Source organism: Pteronotus mesoamericanus, unplaced genomic scaffold, assembly GCF_021234165.1.
Source record: "Pteronotus mesoamericanus isolate MK-2021 breed Mesoamerican mustached bat unplaced genomic scaffold, CSHL_Meso_final contig_59, whole genome shotgun sequence".
NCBI lineage: Eukaryota > Metazoa > Chordata > Mammalia > Chiroptera > Mormoopidae > Pteronotus > Pteronotus mesoamericanus.
Window position 1 is genome coordinate 992,756 of NW_026555206.1, and position 27,175 is coordinate 1,019,930.

Genomic DNA, 27,175 nt, shown 5'->3' on the forward strand with positions numbered 1-27,175 from the left:
TTAAATATAGTCATAATACCAGAATCAGAGTTTGACGGACCAAACACAAGAATATAAATTAGGAATAAAGAGTATCTGAATAATATAGTAAAATTTATTTAATAAGCATATATTAAGTTTATAGTCTAATAACCAGAGACTATGTCTTACAGAGCATTTTTAGAAATTTCTGAAAATTCTACCACTAGGGAAAACAGAGAAATAATTATAATTTATAAGCCATGTAATCTGACTATGGTGCTGAAAAGAGATTAAGGCAAAAATGCAATAAAAAAATAAATCAGAGTGAAACTAGAAAATAATATGTCAAGAACACTAACAGATTGAATTAAAGAATGGTTAGAAAATTATGAGAAGGGACCCTGTTGATGATTGTTAAAGGAAGCTCAAGTGTGCTCTGAGGAAAATGGATAGTATTCAATTCTTTCATTAATAAAGTACATTAATATAAGGAATGAAAATTTAAAGAATTAGGAAATATAATTGACTTTTAAAAAACTAAGTAAAACAAGAGAAATAAATTGCTAAAAGTAAATTACATGTGGCTGAATTGGAATCTAAGTAAACTGGTAGGATAGATAAAATATTAAGTGATTTATTTTTTAAAAAATCCTAAACTGTAGTGTGATCTTTTCAATGTTAAAACTTTTTGGCCAAAAAAATTATATTTTCTTTAATACTATCAGCAAATCTGTTTTTTTCATCTCCTAAAATTCTGAAAAATTATACTCTGGATGCTGCTGCTTCTAAATCCAGGGTAAAGCAGTCAGGGTAGCCAGAACCACCTGAAAGGGCACCCCAGGAGAGTTAGTGGGAAAGGTCCCAAGTACTAGTTGCTGTATTCCCTCTTCATGTCCACCAGTGAGAGACAGATATGTAAAGATATACAAAGTGTTAATTACTTTATGTTAGAGTTGCTTGTTTTTTAAAGTAAAACCTAGTCATACCATAAGGTGGGTCAACACAAATGTTTGTAATTCTGATTCAGTGGAGTTTCCATAATTACTCATAAAGTAGTGAATTTTTGGCCTCTGTATTCATGAATACACTATTTTATGATTCTTCCATGACATAATTACTTTAGAAAGTTTGAAGAGGCTTCATTAGGAATCACCAGCCTTATGGGAACAAACATTTTTTGTCCTTTTATAATCAGTAAATCAATACGCATCTTTTTGGTATGGGATTTGAAGCTACTTAAGATTTATTTCCCATTCGAGTTCTTATTTAAATTCTACATGATAAAGTTCTCACAGTGGCAATCAGTTTTGAAAGTTATTTCTCCAACTGAATTATTTCTTTCAGGCATACTATAATTTCACCCTGAAGTACCCGTTTATTATAGATCAAGATATCATCATGTTTTAGGGCTACATAAATAGTTCTAGCTCCAGAAGAAAGCTAATACAGTGTATCTGGCTCATTCAGTATGAGAAAATGAATTTCTCTGTGAAGTGTAGCTCCTTCAGTGGTGGTTCTAGAGTTTTACCAGCCATAATGACAATGACAGAAGCAGAGACTCTCACTTGGATAAAAGCAAACCAGAGCAAAATATTGTGGAGGCAGTCAATTGTCAGATGGTGTATCAGAGAGAAGTGCCTCTTCTTGACAGATTGGGCAGGGATTGATGCCAATTTGTTGAAAGCTAGACATTTTACACAAAGACTTTACTGTCTCTCCACACTGAAACCAAAGTGATATCTTAGATAAAAATGTGATCATGATATCCTGCTTAATGACCTTCAATGTTCCTAAATTCATCAAGATAAAGCCCAAAGTCATTACTGAGCATGCTGAATTTCATTGGGAATTAAGCAAATTATTTTAGTGCCTGAGTTACATACATTCAGCTTTCATGTTATTTTTAGTATCCACATTGTTTGAGACTTTTAGTGTTTTCTTAGAAAATTGCAGCGTAGAGAATCTCACTGAGTGAGAACATACATAAAGAACAGTGAATAATAAACAATTTTTCTTCTTTGAATAAACTGCTTTCTGATTCTGCACAAGCTACATCTATCTGTGCTGCCCTATATTGTAGCCTATTTAAATAGCCACATGTAACTATTTAAATTTAAACTAATTAAAATTAACAAAAATTCAAAACTTAGTCACTCATTCTTGTCTTCCAAATCTGCTCCATTCTGCACACTGACTTTCTAGCTCTGACTCATGTCTATCTACTGGTGGTATTCACTCTTGAATTTGTCTTTTTGTTATGCACATTTTTTTCTTGGTTGGACCTGATTCTCTCAAATGATTCTGTATGAGTTTGCTCTCCAACAATGGATTGTCACTGGAACATGTTATGCATCCTCTACATTTTACTTTTCATCTAACTAAGCTAATATTCTATAAAATATGGTGCATTTATATTTTATTACACATGACACTTTCTCACCAAATATTTCACAAAATTTATGCATAACTGCTTTGGCCAGAAGAGTACTATAGCTCTATTTTTATAATATTAGGATTTTCCAGAAGGTATTTAGTCTATATGAAAAAATAGATCAATTACTATTCATAAACACTTAATAAAATTTTAATAAAGATCTAAAATTTAAAAAGTAAATAAATTAATATATAAAAAAATAAAAGAAAAGAAGAAAAAAAATAAAGATCTAAAACTTTGAGTAGAATGTTTTTAAAAATGAAATATTCTTATCAATTGCTTTCCTAAATGGATCTGCATTTTTGATGATCACATAATTAGGCATTTTATGAAAATTTTCTTAAATATAATTAGTATTTTTTGCCTTAGCAAAATATGTTAATACTGATTATAGATGAAATTTGTGATAATTAAAACTTAATTTTAATAAGCTTAAAGATAGAGATGTGTTACCTAAAAGGTATTCTCAGCTAACATATATTTTCCCATATTAGGAAATATTGCTATCTTATATATAATTGCTTGGTTATGATATCAGAAATAGTGCTTCCAATATTAGATGTTGAACATTTCCCCTGAAAAAGTTCTCTTCTAAATCCCTTCACCTTTTTCACCCATTCTCCTAATACCTCTCACATTTGAAGGTGTAAAGTATAGCACAGGCAATATCATTAATAATATAATAATTATGTATGGTGTCATATGGGTACTAGACTTACCAGGATAATCACTTTGCAAGTTATACAAATGCCTAATCATAAGGTTGTACACCTCATGATTATAATATTGTACATCAAACTGTAATTTAAAAATAAAAAAATTAAAAATTTTCTTAAGAGATGTGGAAATTATTGATGGTAAGTAGCAAATGTCATATTAATTTCCCCCTGTGTGCTGTTGGTAGAAAGTTTTTCATCCCTATATAGACTTGTGTTTAAATGCTTAATTTTTCACCAAATTTTATGAGAGTTAGAAGATATATCTCAGTTCATACTTTCTATTTAGATTTGCTTATTCTGGATATTTCATATATATTAAATTACATAGTGGTCGCTTTTTACATCTGACTTCTTTCACTTAGCAAGCTGTTTTCAAGGTATATTCATAGTGTAGCATGTAACAGGTTTTTATTATATTTTAAGCCTGAATAAGATTCCATTGAATGGATATACCATACTTTGTCTATCCATTCATTAGTTGATGGACACTTGGATTGCTTGCAATTTTCTAACCATCTTTATACATGTCTTAGTGTAGATACATGTTTTTAGTTTTACTGGGTATATGCCAGGAGTAGAATTGCTAGGTCATGTGATAACTATGTAATTGCACTCTTTGAAGAATTGACAGGTTTGTTTCCAAGTGGCTGTGTACTTTTACACTCCCACTAACAGTGTATGAGAATTCTAATTTCTCCAAACCTCATCAACATTTATTTTCTGTCTTTCTGATTATAGACATTCTAATGGGTATGAAGTAGTATCTCTTTGCGGTTTTGCTTTGCTATTTTCTAATGACAAATTATGTTGAGTATCACTTATAAATGCTTTTTGCCATTTATATATCTTCTTTGAGGAAATATCTATTCAAATCCTTTGCCTATTTTGCTTCTGATTTACATGTAGGAAATCACTGCTTAATTCAAGATCACAAAGATTTACATCTTGTTTCCTCTAAGAATTATGAATGTTAGCTTTCTCACATTTAGATATTTAACCAATTTCCATTTTTGAATTAATTGTTGTGCATGTATGATGTACAAGTTCAACCTTATTTTATTTTTTGACCTTATTTTTGCCTTTATGGATTTTTTTCTATTTTTTATTTCATCTGTTTCTGCTCATGTTTATTATTTCCTTCTTTTGGTTTGCTTTGGGTTTTAGTTTGCTCTTTTTAATACTTTTAAAATGCATACATATGTTTTATATTTCATAAACAGTAATAATGTTCCTTAAATATTTTTTTTGTTTACTTGATAAACTCTTTCAATAGACCTATGCAAAATTCACACATAATAAATACACACATTTTAGCCAACTCCTTGCTGCAAATTTACCTCTATGTATATCTCCTTTTATGGATCATTGGGAGACTTTCTCAGGCCTAAAAATTCTGAGAGTGGGATTGACATAGCTAAGTAATAAGTAAATATTGATTACTCTCCTCTATACGACTTTATACTCTGACTAGAAATGCATGTGGGGTTCTGTATTTTCACATTTTGGCTAGTAGTTAAATTTTGTTGTTTATTTTATACTATGTAATTTTTTATTTATATTGTTATCAGGGTTGTAGATTCTCATTCTTTTTTCAGCCTATAAATCTCAGAATATTAGCAAAGATGAATATTTATTTGTATGATTGTTAATCTTTAAATTTTTCTCTATTTTGAATTTTTATTTTTATTCTTTTTCTTATTTTCATATACCTTCCTGTTTTTACCTCCTTTATCAAGGGTCATTAAATATTTTTAAATTTTAACTTCATGTTTTAATTACAGGTCTCTTCTTTAAATCCTTCACTCGACTGTCTATGGTTTTTTGTTGAATAAAGACTTGAAATTTTCTGTAATCAAATTCATTATTTCTCCTCTTGTATAAAAATTATTCCTTTCCCTCTAATGATAAAGATGTCTTCCTAGTTTTTCTTCTGCTTTTGTAGTTTTAGGTCTTTTCCTTACATAGTCTGAGAAATGTAACTTAATCCTATATTGTTATACAAGCTTTAAAAATCATTAAAAACATCAAGCATTTTTCCAGTGACTTGTGATGCTACTCCTATCCCATATCTAGTGTTTAGTGCACATCGGTCTGTTTCTGGACTATTTATTCCATTGATATATTTTGTACATCCTTGAGTGATGATGCTACTTCTTGTTTTTTTTTTTTTTTTTTTTTTGAGTTGAGTGAAGTTACAGTTCTGTAATATGTGGTATCTTCTAATGGGACAAATCCTGCCTCCTTACTCTTCCTTTCCAATAGTGTTAGTCATTTGTGGATGGTTATTTCTCTCAAAAGAGTTACATTTGGTTCCTAAATTGTTCTATAAGTCTCTAATGGGCTTTAGCAGAGCTTTGAATATGTGATTAAGTGTAAATGTAAGCACAAAATTAAGTTATGTTTCTCAGATTTTTCTGCAATTTTATTTTTTCTGCATTATACTTTAAAAATATTTTCCTATTAGTCATTTTTTAAAAACAATGTTAAAAAACTAAACAATGGACTAATGAAAAGCTCTACAGTTGATCTGATATAGAATATGTACCAGGGTTGCAAATACTGTTTTATATTTTCAGCCAAGGTTTGGATGTGTTTTCACACAAGGTACAGAATACTAGCTGAGAATTGCAATAATTGAAGCATAAAACTATATTTTTTGCACTGGTAACTGTGAATACATTTACAGAAATTTTTAAAAGAGCATTTGAAATAACTTGATACAAGCTCATTTTAACTCATTGCTCTGTCATGAAATAATTTCTTTTTCTCTACCAATGTATATTGCATTATTTGGATAGATAAGTGCTTTAAAAAATAAGACATTAAATCCACAAATATTCAAGAAATATGTGAAGATAGATTTGCTTCCTTTTAGAAATTTAGAATGGTTATGCATTGCATGATTAATTTAGTGAATGGTGATTGAAAAAATTTAAATTTACGATTCATTAACATGTGATATATGCTTAACAATTAAATTATTTTAGCCTGAAAATATACATGCTTTATTGACTATACCTTACAAGTTAATTTTACCTCTGACACCTATTCCTCATTTACAACAATGAGGTCTCTCCAGAAAGTATCCATCCATTTACTATGAAAAATAGAGACATGTATTGAAGAAGAAACAAGATTCAAGAAACATTGTGCATAGGACAATGGCATCTCAGTCCCCTTCAAAGCAGGCATCTTGGGACCTCACACAGTTCTCCGAATCACTATCAGCTGCTCTGTCATATTTTCCTGAATGTTATCAGCTGTCCGAAATCCCTTCTTTTTCAAATGTGATTTTAGTTTTGGGAAAAGCCAGAAGTTGCAAGGAACCAAATCTGGGCTGAGTGATTTGATGTTTCACCAAAAAAAATTGCACTAGCAAGTGTTGTGATGAAGCTGGGGCCTTCTGAATCATCTGAATAGTTTCCAGAGAGGAATGTTGAATCTTAACACAAAATCTGATGCTGATTTGTTTCTCTACTCACTCAATCATTTTGAATGTGATGGCCACACAATGCACATGCTCACTCAAGGGCTTATATTGCCCCCACTGACTAGTACAATGAAGCTGTCATTGTTCACATGTGTGCATTCCAGTCCACTGTCCTGGGCTGCTGGGTTACATTGATGTCGTACAAACCATTTTTGTTATATTAACGATGGCTAAACTTTTTTTGGATATACGTTGTGTATATATATTTATGAAGAACAGTGCCTAAGAAACAGTGGATGGTTAGAGAATTCAGAAAAGTGTATAAAAGAAAGGCCCAGGCAAAATGCATTTCATATACCATGATCTCTGAGATGAATTTATACAAATGACTTTTAAAAAAAGCTTCATGTACAGCACTGAGAAAGCAAAAGAAAATGTAGAGCCACAGCTTGGCTAAAAGAGGGTCCTATGAAAGTGGAATAAGAATTGTAGAAAACATAAATTGCCACTTCATACTCTTTAATATATTTTAAATAGAATACACTTATGCAGGTTACTTAATCACTCTTTAAAACTACCTGAATGGTACATTTACTTATATAAAAATGAGGTGAAACCTATTATCTTCAGTGAAAATGTTTGAGAAGCAGTAATAAATGTTATAGACCGTCTTGAATCTCTTGTTGCTATCTTTATTTTGGAGAAACATTGCTTTTGTAAGCACCATTTAATCTGTGCCTGAGCTGCATCTACTTATCTACATGGATATTATGTGTGTTCTGGTTCAGATAGTGACTCACTAGAGATCAAGAACTGAGAAATCTGAAATTTTCAGGAAGGATGAGCAGGAATAATTTTTATATCCTACTGGAAGATCAATCATTAAAAAGGAAATGAGCAGGATTTAGAGAGATTTTCCTGTACTGTGATGCTGAATATATCACATATTTTATCCAAGATGAAATGGCTGGGACTTCAAGAAACAAAATGTTTGACTATTTTATTGGTTAATTTATTTTTAACATTTGTTTGCAATTTAGTATATGCCATATATTATGAAGAGCACTTTAAATGGATTAATTGATTATTACAAAAACCATTAATAGGAATATTTTTAGAATCTATTCTTTAAATATGAGAAGAAAACATTTAAGTAACTTTCTCAAGTTCTCAAGCTGGACAGTGATAGAATCAGGATTCAAAACCAGGCAGTCTGATTCCAGAACCTGTGCTTACATATATTACTCAGATTTTTTCTTTTTTTCAGAAAGAGGCAGATCTTGTTATAAGAAACAAAGAGCAGAAATACTGAGTACAAAGTAGTTCAAGAAAGAAACAATTTTTATTATGAAAATTTAAAAGTGCTATCTCTCTACAGGTACTAGATTCAAATATTATTAGCAGTCACAAATCTTGTTCCATTTTTACCTCCCTCAGTTTATTGCTTCCTTTACCCTTCCATTAGTATTATATCTGAAACAATTAACAATAATAACTTCTTAATTACATTAGATATATGATCAATTAAAAATTATCTAATTATTTTATTTAAAATATTTGGTTTGTTTACATCTGGATGAAAACCCAAAGAAGGAATGTATTCTTTTTATTCACCTCATTATCTTTCATCTAGGGATACTTGAGGACATTCATGGGTTGTGTAAATAAAGTGCTCTCTGTCCAATCAAGATACCCTGTAGGCTAGACAGGGGAAGACTTTCAGGGATTTCAGAAAACTGTTGACCCTCAAAAGCAGTCCTGTCTAGTAGCTAATTGTCAGTTAATTACTGTGAGCAATGTTATTCTGCTATTCCTGAGTAATAATTAACACACACTCCAAAAAATAATTTCATCTCTACTAAGTTTTGGGCCATGGGAGAGGGATTCTCTGTCCTAATTGGACCAGAATGTGATGTCAAAGGTGTCAGAAACCCAGAATGTAGGGAGTAACAACATGAAGCACAAGGGTAGTAAGATATTAATAGTAATGAGGTCAGTATTCAGTAGCCTGAGCTAGAGAAGAAAATGGGTGGTTGGTAGCCAAACAATATGGAAAATAAATATTTGAAATCTTGTGAAGGCACATTTGTGTCTGTACCTTCACCTAAGAACTCAGAGAGAGATACAATACATGAAGAGTCAGAAGATGAGAAGTTCTAATTTCTCTCTCTAACAGGTAGCATCACTTATTTGTTGCATGACTATGAAGTCTGAATATATAGACACCCACCTTTGGAACACAGTCATGTAAGCACTTTGACTATATCTATATGTGTATATGATTTATCAATCAATCAGTCATCTAGTATATATATCTATCTCCCTTTCTGTGTTACTATTTATGTATATATTAAACTTTATAGAAATTTTAGATAAGGTTAAGAGATATTCACTATAATATTTACAGATGTCTGACAAACTGATTGATGTGCTGGTCTTTGCAATTTTGCGTCTTTTTTTAATAAGACATCAAGAAACTCATCATGTATGTGTGTGTGTGTGTGTGTTTCTTTTGGTTGTTAAAAGGTATTACTCAGGGAATAACCAGAATGAGAGACATGTCAAAAAATGTTATTAAATTATTTTGGATAATTGTATAAATATTTGGAAGAGTGTGGATAGTCTGAAAGAGGAGGAAAAGAAGGAGGACAGTTGACACTTGAACTATACAGGGGTAAGGGGTGCTGAACCCCACATAGTCAAAAATTTACATATAACTTTTTTTAAATTTTATTTTAATTTATTTTTTCAAATACATTTGTCTCTGCCTCCCCCCACCACTTTCCCTTGCCCCCTCCCTCCTTCCCTCCCTCAGCTCTTCCCCTTTGGTTCTGTCCATGAGTCCTTGCTATATGTTCCTTGACTTTCCCCTTCCCTTCCTTTTCCCTATCACCCCCTTCCCTCTTGTCTCTGTTGATTTCTTTTCCTTTCAGTGTTGCTGGTCTTATTTTCCTTGCATCTTTGTACTGTTGGTTAGGTTTCACTTATAGGTGAGATCATATGGTATTTGCCTTTCGCCCCCTGGCTTATTTCGCTTAGCATAATGCTCTCGAGTTCCATCTATGCTGTCGCGAAGTTTAGTAGTTCTTTTTTTCTTTCTGCTGCATAGTATTCCATTGTGTATATGTACCATAATTTTTTGATCCAATCATCTACTGATGGGCATTTAGGTTGCTTCCAACACTTGGCTATTGTAAGTTGTGCTGCTATGAACATTGGGGTGCATAAGTTCTTTTGTATTGGCGTTTTGGGATTCCTAGAGTACAGTCCCAGCAGGGGAATCACTGGATCAAAAGGCAGTTCCATTTTCAGCTTTTTGAGGAAATTCCACACTACTTTCCACGGTAGCTGCACCAGTCTGCATTTCCACCAACAGTGGACTAGGGTTCCCTTTTCTCCGCAGACTCGCCATCTAATATTTGACAAAGGGGGCAGGAGCATAAAATGGAGCAATATTAACCTCTTCAACAAAAGGTGTTGGAAGAGCTGGACGGCTACATGCAAAAAATTGAAATTGAATCATCAGCTGACACCATACACAAAAATAAACTCAAGATGGATAAAAGACTTAAATATAAGTCGCAACACCATACGTATAACTTTTGATTTCCCCAAAACTTAATAATAGCCTACTCTTGACTGGAAGCTTTACTGATAACATAAATAGTAGATGAACACATATTTTGAATGTTATATGTATCATATACTGTATCTTTACAATATAGAGCTAGAGAAAAAATTGCTATAAAGAAAAAAAGCCCTGGCTGGTGTGCCTCAGTGGATCTAGTGCTGGCCTGTGAACCAAAAGGTTGCAGATTCAATTCCCAGTCATGGCATATGCCTGGGTTGCAGGCCAGGTCCCTGGTAAGGGGCGTGTGGGAGGCAACCGTATATTGATGTTTCTCTCCCTTTCTTTCTCCCTTCCTTCACCTCTCTAAAAATGAATAAATAAATTTGTTTTAAAAAAGAAAACCAGAAGGATGAGAAAATACATTTACAATACTTATTAAAAGACACACACCTGTAAGTGGACCCATAGCAAATTAAATTTGTGTTGTTTAATGGTTAACTGTATAAGAAAGGAAGAGGAGGACATACAGAATGTCCAGAGACATATGAAGGGATGCTCAGCATCACTAGCCATCAGAGAGATGCAAATTAAAACCATAATGAGATACCGCTTCACACCAGTCAGAACGGCCATCATAACCAAATCCACAAACAAGAATTGCTGGCAATGTTGTGGAGAAAAGGAACCCTACAACACTGTTGCTGGGAATGCAGACTGGTGCAGCCACTGTGGAAAATAGTATGGAATTTCCTCACAACACTAAAACTGGAACTGCGTTTTGACCCTGCAATTCCTCTGCTGGGATTATACCATAAGAATCACAAAACACCAATTCAAAAGAACCCCAATGTTCATAGCAGCACAATTTACAATAACCAAGAGTTAGAAGCAACCTAAGTACCCATCAGTAAATGGATGGATCAAAAAACTATGGTACATTTATCATACAATGGAATATTACACAGCAGTACAATGGAATACTACACAGCAGAAAGAAAGAAGGAGCTCCTACCCTTCACAACAGCATGGATAGATCTAGAGAACATTATGCTAAGTGAAATAAGCCAGGCAGTGAAAGACAAATACCATATGATATCTCCTATAAGTGGAGCCTAATCAACAAAACAAACAAGCAAGCAAATTATAACCAGGGACATTGAAATAAAGAACAAACTGACAGTAACCAGAGGCAGGGTAGGGGGGAGAGGGATAATGGGGGAAAAAAAGGGAAAGGGTCATCAAGGAACATGTATAAAAGATATATGGACAAAGCCAAATGGGGTAGGATCGAGGGTGGGAGGCAGGGATAGGTGTGGCAGGGGAGAGTAATAGGAGGAAAATGGAGACACCTGTACTTCAACAACAATAACAAAAAAAAAAAAAAAAAAAAAAGGAAAAGAAAAGAAAGGGGATAAGAAGAAAATTGTGAATCATTGAGAGAAAAAGACCACTATGATGACAAGATATTGGATTGGAGGTAAAGAGTTCTTGGTCAGGATTGTAGACAATGGGCTTTTAAATATGAGGACAACTTATACTTTCTTTAAATTATTTGCTGTACTGTATCTAACTAGAAGAGGCCTCTGAGTGATGTGTTAAAGTCTACAGTATTGTCTAGTGCAGTTTTTATGAGAAATCAAATAAATGGAATACAGATTCACACAAGGTTCTTGTAGGGTGGGTAAATAAGTAAAAAAATCAAAAGGTTAGATGTAGAACAATTCTAAGTTCAATCAGATTACAACAATTTGTCCTAGAGTTGGCTAGGTGGGACAGAACCCTATATTTTGTATTCCAGGAGATATGATAGATTTTTAGAGCATCTCATAGTATATAAAGGTAAACTGGGAGGGGCAGATTCTGTCTCAACTATAGCAGTGATTTAGAACTTAATTTAAAAAATAGTAGGAAGGGTAACTCCTGATGCTGGAATATTGTGCTGTTAACACATCTCCAGCTTTATGTCTAGCTCTATGTTTCTCTGTATTTAAATAAAACTGTTGCATTAATCATACTTACATCTACTCAGAACTGTTCTTTAAAAATCATATTAAAATAAAAATTAAAAAATCTATATGACGCTTTTATTTAAAAAGTTTCCAAATTCTTTTTCTAATGAATATATGGTTATCCATGCTCTTGGAGGATCATCTGAATGAGGTTTTCTCACAGAATCACAGGATTGTATAGAGGATTGTGTGTATAAATTTCTTATGCATGTTCTGAAATCAGAGCCAAGAAAGGAAAACAAGGGATTTGCCCAATGCCACACACCTGCTCAGGTAGTGATAGTGATAGGCTTTAAATGTAACCCCAAAAGGAATTTGGGTCATTTTCACTGAACTCCATTGCTCAGCATTTTCTAAAATATTACCCTTATTTTTAAGGTAGGTAAAAATTACTAATTAAATATGAGACATATCATATTGGAGACGCATATATGTATTGTCATATTTCAGATGCATATAAACCAATAAAATTGACAAAAAATGAAGTGTATATTAATAGTTTATATTTTTGCTGCCATGTCCTCTGTATTCTAAGAGTTTATCTGAGGTGCAGCAAAATTGTCCATCCATCATACCATGATTTGATGTTATAAGAATCACAGTAAAGGAAGAAGAATGTCTGCTCTTTTACCAACAGAAGCACAATTATGAGATTTGAAATTATACTTATTCCTATAAGCTGCATTGAAATTAGTGAGATATTATTTATGAGTGTTAAAAATTATAAGCTAACTTGATGCCCCCAACAAAGGCAGTTGTTAAAAGAACTATGGGCATCAAACTGATTGATATTCTGCATCAATAAATAGTAAATATTTTGAAGACTCTATAAGGAAACTGAAATGAGGATATAAAAAATTACTTTTGATTTTTAAGAATTTTAATTCTTACTTCATTATTAATCTTTGATATTGTTTCTGCAGAATAGTGCACTTGAGAAAAATATGTAGTCTGTTTTTGTTGAGTGGAGTGTTGATCATATGTCTAAATCTAGCTGCTTTACCGTGTTGTTCAAGTCTTTTGTTTACCTGTTAACTTTAGGCTTAGTTTGTGTATAAGATCAGAGGTGTTTAAAGTCATATTGAAAGTTAACAATAAACAAAAAGTGATTTTGAAAAATCCACATAATTTCTTTATAAAAATTTGATTTTAAGAAGAGAAAGACAGCCAGAAATCCAAAATAAATATAGAGTTACTGAAAAGGACACATAAAAAGAAAGAAATTCTAGACAAAAATTTTACCATATCTACTTTATTTCCATACAATGTCAATGTTATAAAAACATGTGATTCCATTTGTTGCTGATAATTAAGAAAATGCCTGATTACCTATACGTTTTGCTTTCTGACTTTCTCATAACAATTGTCTGAATGATATCAATACTTAATTTGTCTTCACCCTCTCTTATAATCACATGCAACTATATATAGTGGACTGTAGGGTACAACAAGCAGATCCAAATTTGGAGTTAGAAACTTGAGACAGACACTTCATTTGTTAAATGTTATTGTTTTGACTAGCTCTCTCGAACTGCCTCAAATAACTTTTTCTTTTAACTAAATTATTATTACAGTTATTTATTTGTTCTAATGGCTTTATAAAGTTGACATCACAACCAATACTATCTAATTAATAAGAAGTAGCAAAACCAATTCAATGTATACATGGGCATGTATATATACACATATATGTATATATGTGTGTGTATATATGTCTTAAATATTTAAATATATGCAAATATTATTGTCATACTGACCAACTTGACATATGGTGGACAATATTTTAGGGACATTAAGTGAAAGTCTGGCATTTGATTAAAAAAAAATGAACTCTGATTTTATTTGGCTGAAACATTTTCTTGGGTTAGAGGGTTTTGACAAAAGAAATGTCATCAAAAAGTTTTTTGTTTTTTTTTTCTGTAAAACTTTGTCTCAGGTTTAGGTGACAGGTAAACCATTCTAATATAATGTCATAAATTAATAATTTATCAGATACTCCACTTCCACATAACCTTTATTTAATTATATTTTATTATGTCATTACAGTTGTCCACATTTTTCCCCCTTTGCCCCCCAACATCCAGGTTCCCCCCACTTCCTCAGGCAATCCCCACACCATTGTTCATGTCCATGGGTCATGTGTATAATTTCTTTGGCTACTCCATTTCCTATACTGTTCTTCACAAACCCATGGTGATTCTATTAACTGTTACGTAAAGCCAGACTCAAGACACGATTCAGGGAATGGAGTAAGCCTTTATTCACACGCGCGGACTCAGAGGAGGCAGTCTCCAAATTCTGAGCCCCGAATCGGGGTTAGATAGGGGTTTATAAGCCCTAGCATTCCGGCGGGAAACGGATGTGCTACCCAGGTGGGGGAAAGGGTGTGAAAACGGGCTACAGAAGCAGATAAGCAATGATTAACAGTTAACCTGGGAGGGGGTCTCTGGCTAGGCTGCTCCTCTTAAATCATCTTGCCCTTATCATTAACTACTATTTATATTTCTTAATTCCCTCAACTTTTCACCCATTTCCCAACACCCCTCTTCCATCTGGCAACCATCAAGATGCTCTACATATCTATGATTCTGTCTCTGTTCTTCTTGTTTGCTTAGTTTGTTTTTTAGATCCAGTTGTTGATAGATATGTATTTATTGCCATTTTATTTTCATAGTTTTGATCTTCTTTTCCTTAAATAAGTCCCTTTAACATTTCTTATAATAATAGTTTCATAATAATGAACTTCTTTAGTATTTTTCTTGTTTGGGAAGCTCCTTATATTCCCTCTGATTCTAAATGATAGCTTTTCTGGGTACAGCAATCTTGGCTATAGGTCTCTGTTTTTCATGACTTTTGAATATTTCTTGTCAATCCCTTCTAGCCTGCAAAGCTCCTTTTGAGAAATAAGCTGACGGTCTTATGGGAACTCCCCTGTATGTAACTAACTTCTTTTTTCTTGCTGCATTTGTCTTGGAATGGGCCTCTTTGCCTCCATCTTGTTTGGGATTTGCTGGGCTTCCTGGACTTGCATGTCTATTTCCTTCAACCAAATTAAAGAAATTTTCTTTCATTATTTTTTGAAATGGATGTCCAATTCCTGATCTTTCTCTTCTCCTTCTGGCACCTCTATGTCGTGAATGTTGGACTTCTTGAAGTTGTCCCAGAGGCTGCTTACACTATCCTCTTTTTTTGGACTCTCTTTTCTACCTGTTGTTCAGATTGGTTGTTTTTTTTTTCTTCCTTATGTTCCAAATCCTTGATTTGATTTTCTGCTTTATTCTCTCTACTATTGTTTCCCTTTAAATTGTTCTTTATTTAACAATTGTTCTTCATTTCTGATTGGGTCTTTTTTTATGCTGTTAATGTACTCACTAAGTTCCTTGAGCATCTTTGTAACCAGTGTTTAAACTGTGCATCTGATAGGTTGCTTATCTCTGTCTGAAGGAGTGATGCATTGTGGGGAGTGCAGGGTGTGGGGTGCTCCTGGATTCAAGGGTTACTGTCTGGAGCCAGCTGAGGAGGGAGCAGGGCTCTGTATCCCGCAAAACCCACCCCAGGGTTGTCACGGATGAGGGGAATAAACAGCAGTTGTTGCAAATACTTCTCTGTGTGCCAGGAGAGGGGACATGGCTCTTCCCTCTATTGGAGAGAAGGCCCCAAACCTCTGTGCCCAAAGGCTTTTATTGAGAACCATATGCACAGGAGTATACATCAAAGCTCATTAATCAATGTCAAAAGGCTATATTTACAGAAAACAGATCATAGATACCAATTGGAGACGCACAAGAGATCTGGCTCAGGTCAGGGTCTATGAATAATGTTAATCTTCTTCCCAGTATGAGCCAGTTATCATTGCTTTTGAGGGAAGAACAAAGCATGCTTAGAGGAACTTACTTCTAGGCTTGATTGTCCCTGGGAACCGCCTAATCCAGTTTAGGGCTGTACTTGCCTTTAGTATTGTTTCAAGCCTGAGTCAGGTAGGTGGGGCAGAGCTACCAAGAGATAAGGAGACTTCTTTCAGATAGAATGAGGACTCCGGCCATGTCCAAGCTGATCCGAGGGGCTCACGCCTTTTTGCTCTTTCTCTGTGTCTCCCAAGTCCTTGTCCCGCTGCTTATACCATCCAATGTTTACCTTATCGTTTACTCTGCATGGGAAAAACTTACCCATCTTGGATCACCGACGATCAGGGGGTCAAGCAGGAAGATGTGAGGGGGGCAGGGCCACAGCCCCTGCCAATGGGACAGGTTTTGTCTCCTTAGTGGCCTGTTTTTCCATGGCCTCCTTGATTAGGTCCAGCCTTGGGGTCCTCTTGCCTGTCGACACGGCTACAGTACCTGAAACTAAGAGGGACATTTCCCAACATACCTCCTTTTTGTTTAGTTCTTTCTCTGGAGTTTTGTTCTGTTCTTTCATTTGGACCATGTTTCTTTGTCTCTTCATTTTGGCAGCCTCCGTGTTTCTTTCTATGTAGTAGGTAGGGTTGCTATGACTCCCTGTCTTGACAGTATGGCCTAATATAGTAGGTGTCCTGAAAGGTCCAGTGGCACAGCCTCCCCTATCACCCAAGCTGGGTTCTTGAGGTGCATTTGTTTTGTGGGCTGAGTGCACCCTCCTTTTGTAGCTGAGTCTTGATTACTGTTGGCAGGTCAATGGGAGGGATTGACCCAGACCAGTCAACTGCAAGGACTGGCTATAACTGCTGCTGATCAACCTCTGACTTCTGTGGAGGATCAACTATGGAGGGGCAGGGTGGTTGTGCTCCAATGTGGTCTGTAGCTGCATGCTGGGGGTGTAGGCTCTGGGTTTTTCCAGGTAGTGCAGACCAAGGTTATCCTGATAAGGGCAAGATGACTTGGGAGGAGCAGCCTAGCCAGAGACCCCTCCCAGGTTAACTGTTAATCATTGCTTATCTGTTCCTGTAGCCTGTTTTCACATCCCTTCCCCCGCCTGGGTAGCACATCAATCTCATCAATCTCCCACCTGAATGCTAATCCCTTCCCCCCACCTGGGAAGCCCATCCGTTTCCCGCCCGGAATGCTAGGGCTTATAAACCCCTATCTAACCCCCGATTCGGGGCTCAGAATTTGGAGACTGCCTCCTCTGAGCCCGCGCGTGTGAATAAAGGCTTACTCCGTTCCCTGAATCGTGTCTTGAGTCTGGCTTTCCGTAACAATTCCACTCCTGTGTTCTGCCCAGGGCTATTCTGCATGAGCTATAAAGCAATCTGAGATGGCTGCTACTTCTGCTGGGGTTGGATTTTCTCAAGCAAAGACAAGCTGTGAATCTAGGCTGGTTGCTGCTAGTGCCAGGCCTAGGCCACTTAGCAAGAGGAATGGGGGCTAGAGGCTAACCGAAGATGGCTGTTGATTGTTTGAGAGCATTAAGAAGTTGTGAAGCATGAGCCAAGACAAGCAATTCATATGGAAAAGTCACAATTAACAGCTTGGGTGGGCCTATAACATTGGTGGGACAGAGTCTCAGGGGATCTCCATGGCAGGGCAAACAGTTTTATCCAGGTTGATGGAGTCTCTCATATGGCACCCATTACTACCTCGGTGGCTCTTTGGGTGGAGGACTCAAAAAAGGGACAATGGCTTCTGCTTTCATTTCTCTTTTGGACAGAGCCATCTCCCAGCTCCTTCCTTGATTCTAGACACCTCAGTTTATCCCTGTATCCAATGGTACCTTTCGAGCTTCTATCTTGGTGCTGAAGCTCACAGGGAGTGAGTCTGAGTAAATCCACGTGTGGGTTCTTTAAGGGGAACTGCTTGGAACTCCACTGACTCAATTCCTGCTGGTTTTTGCATCCAGGAGTTATGGGGACTTGTCTTCTTGGCACTGGAATCCTGGGCTGAATAGCCTGGTGGGGCTGGGACTCCTCTCTCCTGAGATATCCTTCCAAAATTTTTATCCACCCCCCATGAGTGTGGGACCAGCCCATTCCACATCTCTGCCCCTCCAACAAGTCTGTAAGGATGTGGTTTCTTTAATTACATAGTTGTTGGCCTTCCATTCAAATTGAATTCTGACAGTTCTGGGTGATGGCTCTTCTATATTTTAGTTGTATTTTGATGTGATTGTGCAAGGAGATGAGCCGTGTTTACCTATACTGCCTTCTGACTAGAAGTCCTACATAAACTTTATAATTGTGCAATATTAAACCATTATATTGTCAATCAGAACTTGAACTTTGGTTCATGCAAGACTAAGGAATTCTATATAGTGCTTACATGATTATCTAACCGTTATCTCTATGTGCTTTCAGGAAAAACTACAGAATTGTAGCAGTATTTAATTAATTAATTAATTATGATTCCTTAACATTCACACATGAGAAAAAAAGGATAGATGTATTAGAGATGATAATAGAAAGTGTGTTATGGACAGGATCAGAAAACTTCTGGCTTGTTATTTCAAACACTTTATGAACTGTATATGCTGGGAAATGCAGCTACAATGAAGAGATTTAATTGAATAGGTTTTATTTTAGAAGTTTATAACCTGAAATATGGATAAACAAATGAATTGGTGTGCATGACCAAAGAAGGATTGGTTAGGAGAATGAAGCAGTAGTTCATTTTTTTTTTTAAAGAGATCATTACATTCACCAGGATTCTAGTCATCAATGAGATGAGTGGAATGGAAGGTTTTATGTTTGATTTCTACATGAGAAGTTCAGAGGGAAATAACTGTGATCCGGCATAATTTATATTTCTTTATCTGACAACATTCTTTCTTATTTTACTTCTCCCTTCTCCATACCAGCTGACATTTACTTCTATTTCTTTCATTGCTATAGTTACACATGTACAATAACTCTTATTGATATATGAATGGGTAGAGTTCACAATTTGAGGGATAGAGGACTATATATAATCAAATTTTATCTATTATCACTTTTTCACTAGTTCACTTCCTAGTGTTATCTCACATAATTTTTGAAGTTTCTTCTTAATTATATAGGCCAAGTCATAATTTAGTTATTCCTTGGCTTCCTTTTCTTATTAAAAGTATACTAACAGAGTTTCAATTTCACCATTTCTTAACATAGGGCACAATGCAAAGGTAATCACCATTGTGTGTGCATGACTGCATATGTATGTGTGTGCATGTGTGTGTGTGAGGAATGAAATTACAGAGTTTAAGACATACTTTTTTTTTTCTTTTTTTAAATATATTTTATTGGTTAGGCTATTACAGTTGTATCATATTTCTTCTCTCCTTTATTCCCCTCTGCCCTTCACCCCCCTCCCACCAGCACCCCTCCCCCCAGACACTTAGTTCATGTCCATGGGTCGTACATATAAGTTCTTTGGCTTCTCCTTTTCCTATACTGTTCTTAATCTCCCCCTGTCTATTTTGTATCTACTATTTATACTTCTTATTTCCTGTACCTTTTCTCACATTCTCCCCCTCCTCTCTGATCTCCATTTCTGTATTCTGTTCCTGGTCTAGTTGTTTGCTTATCTCTCTCTCTCTCTCTGTGTGTGTGTGTGTGTGTGTGTGTGTGTGTGTGTGTGTGTGTGTTTTAGGTTCAGTTGGTGATAGTTGTGAATTTGTTGTCATTCTACCGTTCATAGTTTTGATCTTCTTTTACTTAGATAAGCCCCTTTAACATTTCATATAGTAAGGGCTTGGTGATGATGAACTCCTTTAACTTGACCTTATCTGGGAAGCACTTTACTTGCCCTTCCATTCTAAATGATAGCTTTGCTGGATAGAGTAATCTTGGATGTAGGTCCTTGCCTTTCATGACTTTGAATACTTCTTTCCAGCCCCTTCTTGCCTTCAAGGTTTCTTTTGAGAAACAGCTGATAGTCTTATAGGAACTCCTTTGTAAGTAACTGTCTCCTTTTCTCTTGCTACTTTTAAGATTCTCTCCTTATCTTTAATCTTGGGTAATACAATTATGATGTGGCTTGGTGTGAGCTCCCCTGAGTCCAACTTCTTTGGGACTCTCTGAGCTTCCTGGATCTCCTAGAAGTATATTTCCTTTGCCAGATTGGGGAAGTTCTCCTTCATTATTTTTTCAAATGTTTTAAATTTCCTGATCTTCCTCTTCTCCTTCTGGAACACTTATGATTCAGATGTTGGAACATTTAAAGTTGTCCTAGAGGTTCCTGAGCCTCTCCTTATGCTTTTGAATTCTTATTTTCTTAATTCTGCTCTGATTGAATGTTTATTTCTTCCTTCTGCTCTAAATCATTGATTTGAGTCCTGGTTTCCTTCCCTTCACTGTTGGTTCCCTGTATATTTTTCTTTATTTCATTTTGCATAGCCTTCACTCTTTCCTCCATTTTGCAAATGTACTCAACCATTTCTGTGAGCATCCTGATTGCCATTGTTTTGAACTGTGCATCTGATAAGTTGGCTATCTCTTCATTGCTTAGTTCTATTTTTTGAGCTTTGATCTGTTCTTTCATTTGGGCTGTATTTCTTTGTTTAATGTGCCTGTTATGTTGTAAGTGGTGGAGCCTTTGGTATTCACCAGAACAAACCCACAATGCAGTGATGTTGGTTGCTGCTCCCTGATGAAAGCACATACTTTATGAGTTTAAAAACCAACTTTATAATGAATTTTCTGATTTAGGGCAAATTATTTAATATTTCTGTGCACCATTTTTCTCATCTCAAAATGAGGTTACTACAATACTCTCCTATAGTTTCTTATGAGGATTATATTTTTTTAATTAAGTTAACTATTGAACTAAAATAAATTATTTAATTTTGATAAAATGCTTGGAAAGTTGTCTTTTGGTCAAGATGGCAGCTTAAGTAAACACAGTACTTGAAAACTCCTACAACCACATCAAAATTACAACTAAATTATAGAATAACCATCATGGACAACTGCCTGAAATCTAGCTGAATGGATGAAGCCACATCAAGATTGGTGGGAGGGATGGAATGAGCTCATCTCACACTAATGTGTGGCATTTAAAAATTGGGAGGAATATCTCACCTGCAGAGGTCCCACCTGAGGAGCTGAGGGTTCCAGCCCCACATTAGTCCTCCCAGAGTAGTGTTCCAGTGCCAGAAAGAGAAGTCACCATAAAGAGGATTAGTAAAAAACTAGAAAAATTCCCTGGCAAGTTGAATGAGAAAACTGAGACAAAAGGTTAAACAAATGGCCTGAATAGCTGAGCAATTAACACCCAGATCATAAATCACAAGACTCTATCCTCTCTAATCAAAGATACCCAAGAGCAGCAGGTAGCTTAAATCACCTTATTCAAGGAGATAGAAAACAAACAAATTAAAAAAAAAACAATTATAGCGAGACTAATTCAAGATAAAGGTGTGTTCCAGGAAGGAAACTCCATGACACAGTTAAAGAATTGTTGATCAACAGATAAAGAAGCACTAGGAAGATTGTTGGTAGACCTACATTCTTACCCAATTATTATTTTTTCTAAACCCCTTACTTACCCTTTTTTCTCCTTATGAAAATACCAGATTGAGAAGAAATGTTGAGCTGATTTTTGAGGGTACATATCCTTCCTTATTCTCAGATCACTGACCATCTGAATAAAACATGCACAAAAATTCAATCCTTGTCTCTACGTATTAATTCTGGCAGTGACAGACAGCACCAAATGCTGACTTTTTTGGTTCCTCTTTCTTTGCATCACTGTCCCAAGCTTTAATAAGCTTACTCTCATTGTAACAGAGTGGTCATGCCAAATTGCTGGAGAAGGCAGGGGGTGGGGAGAAAACCCCAATATGGAATTGAAAATAGATGTGGCTCACCCTCCCTGAGAAGGAGGGGCCGCCAGAGAAGGCAGATTGCTTGAGGCAACAAAACAACTCATGATTCAGCAAGAGGGATATTGTACAGAGCATGCAGAAGTTCAAGACTTTGCCCCCTTGCTAAACATTGTGGCAGGAAGAGGGGCAAAGGCAGATAAAGCCAACACTGACCCAAATTAGTTGAAAATCTGAACAATCCCACTGGCTTCTGGAGCATGTGGGGTTCTGGGAAAGGACTTTAAATACAAGACAAGCAGAAGCTTGCTCTCTTAGTCTCTTGGCCAGTTGGGTTTCTCCAGCACTTGCTTTGCCCTGCATGGGTGGGAGTGGCAGATACCGGGACCACTCGAGGGATAGGCCTTGCATGATTAGAAGACAGCTCCTGGAGGCAGGGTCCTATGCTAGGATGTGTCCCCCACAGGGCTCTAGCCCTTGAGATGCTATGAACCAGTGCAGCACAGCACATGGGTCCTGAACTGCTTCTATTCTCTTGCCTTGAGAATAACACATGGAGGCATGAGCTGGAAAGTTCCTCCTAGATGGAACTTTACCTGTATGACCATCTGGAGTGATCTGGCAGCACACCCCAGACCCTGAGAGAGAAAAAGAGAGAGAGAGAGAGAGAGAGAGAGAGAGAGAGAGAGAGAAATCTCTGCAGTAAGGCAATGGTGACTGGAATCAGGGAGAGAGTGAGCCTGGAGCTGGAGAGATAAAGGTCTGTTTGAGTAAAAACCTTTGGCTATAGATAAGCAATAATATGGAACTTCTGGACATGGATTTGATTTTAATCTCTTTGTGGGTAGCTGGTTTTCAGTGCTTTGTGGAAGAGGTTGGCTCAGTTGGCTCAGAGCAGGAATGTTCCTAGCCCTGTCAAATTAGGGATGCTGTTAACAAAAACCTGATTTCTTCTCCACAAATCTTCATGTTATGTGGGTATATGGTGATTTGTGACTGGATCCCATGCTGCCTGGTTACATCACTTTCACCTGGACTCCGTCTTGAATTTTTTTCTGTGTATCTCAAGAACCTGGAGGTTCCTTGATATGGGTAAAGTCTCAGACCATGCTAGGGCTGGGCCAAACCCAGGTGAGGAAAAGGGAAGTAGCCCAGTAACACTCATAACATATGGCTGTAAAAAACAACAGGTTGTGGCTGAAGGAGACAGAGTTTTCTGAAGCCCCAAGTGTCCCTCTTAAAGGGCCCTCACACAACATTACTCTGGCTCACTCACTCTGAGCGCTAAGCACTGGGGCAACAGCATAGAAGGCGCCAGGGACTTACTGTGAGGAACTGGATGGTCTGACTTCGGGATGAAGGCTGAAGGAGAGACCATTGCTTCTTTGCTGAACCTGTCCCCCACAGAACTGGCAGACAGACACCATATCTTAGTTTCCATCAATCTGGCTATCATTGTTTGCCCTGTCTTGGTGATTTCCTGACATGCTGTCCCACCCAATTTGAGGGCTCACCCAAACCCTTTCTAGTGGCTTTTCCTATTAATAATGGATGCCAGAATTATGGATGATAATTTCAGGAATCTAAAGGAAAAAAGCAATAAATTATGCATGGAGGCTCTTTACTTCACTTTTTGCTTATTATCAGCACCTTCAAACAGTTGATTGTACTCAGTGGGATACCAGTTATTCATGTAATCAGAAGAAATACCCATGCTTTATTAAAGTTAGCATGAAGGCAGTGTTTTACCAAAGGCAGAGAATATCAAACACTGTGTTTCCATAGAGAAACTTTTGTAATCCTCCTACATAACCCATCTTCACAAATCTGCCTGCATCATGACCTTTGTTTCATATTATTACCCACCTCTTCTTTTTCTCTATGGGAGAGTAAATAAATACATTTATGATGTACTTTCTCAATATGTATATGGGGATTTGGGGTTGAGAACAGGGTTGGGAAAAGCAGTTTCTATTTGGTAGCAAGGATGTGAGACCCTTTTTATGATTCAGTTTACTAGGGTATAACAAATTAATAAATTATGTTTGTTCTGACATAGTCCCGATATTTATAGCATGTCAATTTGATACTGATTTGATATTTCCTCTATTACCCTATTTAAATTCAAGTTCTGTAGAAAAGACTAAATCTCTTCTCAGCACATATTCCTTAAATTCATTTCTTAGAGACCACAAGGGAAAATCTCTTGCATGCTCAAAAAAAAGTTTGCATTACTATTCAGCCTTGCTGTTGTCCTTAAATTTCTCTACACTGCTCAAATGAGAATTTTTATTATTCAAACCAATAAAAACATAACCTGATATAACTTTGAAATAAAATTGTTGGTACAGAAATTTGTTGTTTTTGTGGTTGTTGGATTTCTTTTGTTTTTCCGTATTAATTTTTTATTCCTAGCTTCTACATAAATATTTTTTTTTAAATTAGGTCACAAATTTTAGATGTTCAGCCAGGTCGCTAAGTTACATAAACATTACTTTAAAAATGTTTAGACTGTTCTTGCCTTTTATTATCAGGGATTAGCTGGCATTTGTGAGTTTTCAATGAATATATTTTCAAAATAGTAGGCACAAAGAATAGAAAATTCCTGTTGACATGTCTCTGTAACTTTATGTTATGAAGTAACTTTTTATAATAAATAGAAATAAAATAAATAGAAAACACTGGTAAACTATAAGAAGAGAAACTTTAATACGCATTAATATAATATATACATATGTATGTGTATATATGAATATATGTACACTGTGTATGTGTATAGTCTCACTAAACATAAGATTAACATATTAATATACCATAAAGAGAAAATAAAATGAAAAGTTGTTCTTGGAAATGGCAGAATATAGGGGCCTTCTAGGATGCAGCTTCTAGGGAAGAAGTATCTAATGGATAATTATAACAAAAAGTCTTCGTGAGAGCTAGTCTCATTGTTTAAAGTGATGGTCTGGTACTGGGTTTGTCCTTCAAGAGATAAAACTTGAAATTATTGGTTTTATGAAGTTTCAGCTAAAATGACATCACATGTCTTGGCCTGAACTTAAAGAAAAACACTATATTAAAACTGGTTTATTCCCTGAAGGAAGTTTCCATATTTGACTAACCTTCAGTTTTACTTTCCACTGCTTGTTAGGGCACAGGGAACAGGGTAAAGATACCAGGACCTAGCCGAGTGGGTGCATCTAACAAGAAATACTCATCACAAAGATAGGACCATAGAAAGTTGAACTGGCTGTGAATTTGCTACCCAGGAAAAGTTAAGAAAAATTGATTTGCTGGAGACTTGGTTTTAAGTGGAAGAGAAAAAGAAGAAAAAATCTCCTATAAATTTTTCACAAGAGTTTGTAACCACAAACAGTCCTCATTTGGGTCCACAGTCAAATTGATACTGTCTGAGTAGTCCAAAATACTTTAGGCCAAGTGTTGAGTTTGAAGAAAATTCTTTTCTGTGATATCTTCAAGTGTCTGGAATTTGTACATAAAAGATTTCTCTGGACCCATCTTCAGTACAAGTTACAAAGAATTTCCACAAATAAACTTTCAACGTATTTGAGCTCAGACCAAATTTATAAATCACACAAGGAAGTGATATGTCAATGAATAAATCCTGACAGGCAATAGACAACTGCATAAGATATCAAGTACTATGAACATTGAAACAACATATAAATTATATTACATTTTATATATATCCTAATCATATAGTAAGATGACAACATATTAGCAAAGGGCAATATATTAATTAAAACAAGTGCTTAGAGAAAAAAATCAAAGATTCTAAAAAATAGATTGATATTCAAAATGTTTGGATGTATATGATCAGAATACACACAGCTGAAGCAAAAATTCTTAAACTAAAAGAAATTAAGAATTTATGTAGAACACATACAAAGAGATGAAAATATTGAAAGTAATGAGAAGAAGCTAGATACAATAGAAGACTGTTAAATTTTTTTCACAATGAAGAAAAAAATATAGAGGTATGTAATACATGAAAAAATACTGGTAAAGAATCTTCCATGAACAATTAATGATATTAAGTTCCAGATTCAGAAAGCCCAATAAATCTCAATCAGGTTAAAAATAACTGATTAAATATATTATAATAAAAATGCATAATATAAAAGATGAAGAGAGGATCTTCAAAGGAACTAGAATAGAAATACAAATTATATACTTGTACAAATGAAAAAATTACATTGATGACTTTTCATCACCTACAATGAATACTAATAAAAAGTACCTATAACATGCTGAAGAAATAATTGCTTGTATACCATACAAATATGTGTTTTAAGAATGAAAGCGAATAATCTATAATGTGGGTACTTTTAATACCTGTTTATTAAAGGTATCTAAATAAAATGCTTTGTGATCAGACAGTGATGTTTTCCTTACATGTGTCCTTTAGGATGTTCCAGCCAATCGTGGCATATATTTCTAGTTGCTTACCTAGTATCTCATCTTCTATATCAATAATACCCAATTTTTGTCAGATTAGTAAAGCGTACTATTTTTAAAATCTCTTATAAGTTTCCTTACAACTAGTACACTCCATGTTACACAGCCTGGTCATTAATGAATAAGCATATGTTACTTAATGGGCTCTGAGAAGACTCTTGAAAAGAGTGCCATTCTTACCTGGATTCTTCTCCACATGTTTTGTTTTGTTGCTTCCCCCCTTACTTCTCACCTTGCAAGGAGGTGCGGTTCCTAGTGTTAAAAGAGCCATCTGGTGACCATGACGTTGCAAGGCACAGGGGAAAGAATATCCTGCAGAAAATTCACAAATGATTCTGGCCTATCTAGTGGCTTCTTTGAGTGTCTATACAAGCCTTGGATTTGTTATTACCAGACTTCTTATTACATTTTAAAAAAACACTGATTATTGGTTTAAGAAAAAAAAAATGAAAGTGTGTAAATAATTTATGAGAAATGAAACAGAATTTAAGACCAGTAAATCTTTATCAAAAGAAATTCCAAAAGATACATTTTGGGGGGTAAAAAAAGTAATCTCACAGTCCCAATGGGTTCTCATTAACAAGAGTTTCCTGATATGACCCATGAAAAATTACTTTCGTGCTCAAATAAATTTAAGGAAATCCAAACTCTAAGATTTGCAATAAAAGCAGCATGTGAAAGGATCTGACAAATAACAGAAAAGGAATCTGTTACAGTTAAATCAGCATTCCCCAAATCTAACACCCTAAGACATTTTTTTTATCAATGAGTCAGTTAATATCTCAGAGAAAATACTTTTGGGAATGTAGAACTATGCCTTCAAAGCAATAGCTTAAAATATTTCTAAATAAGGAAACAAACAAATAA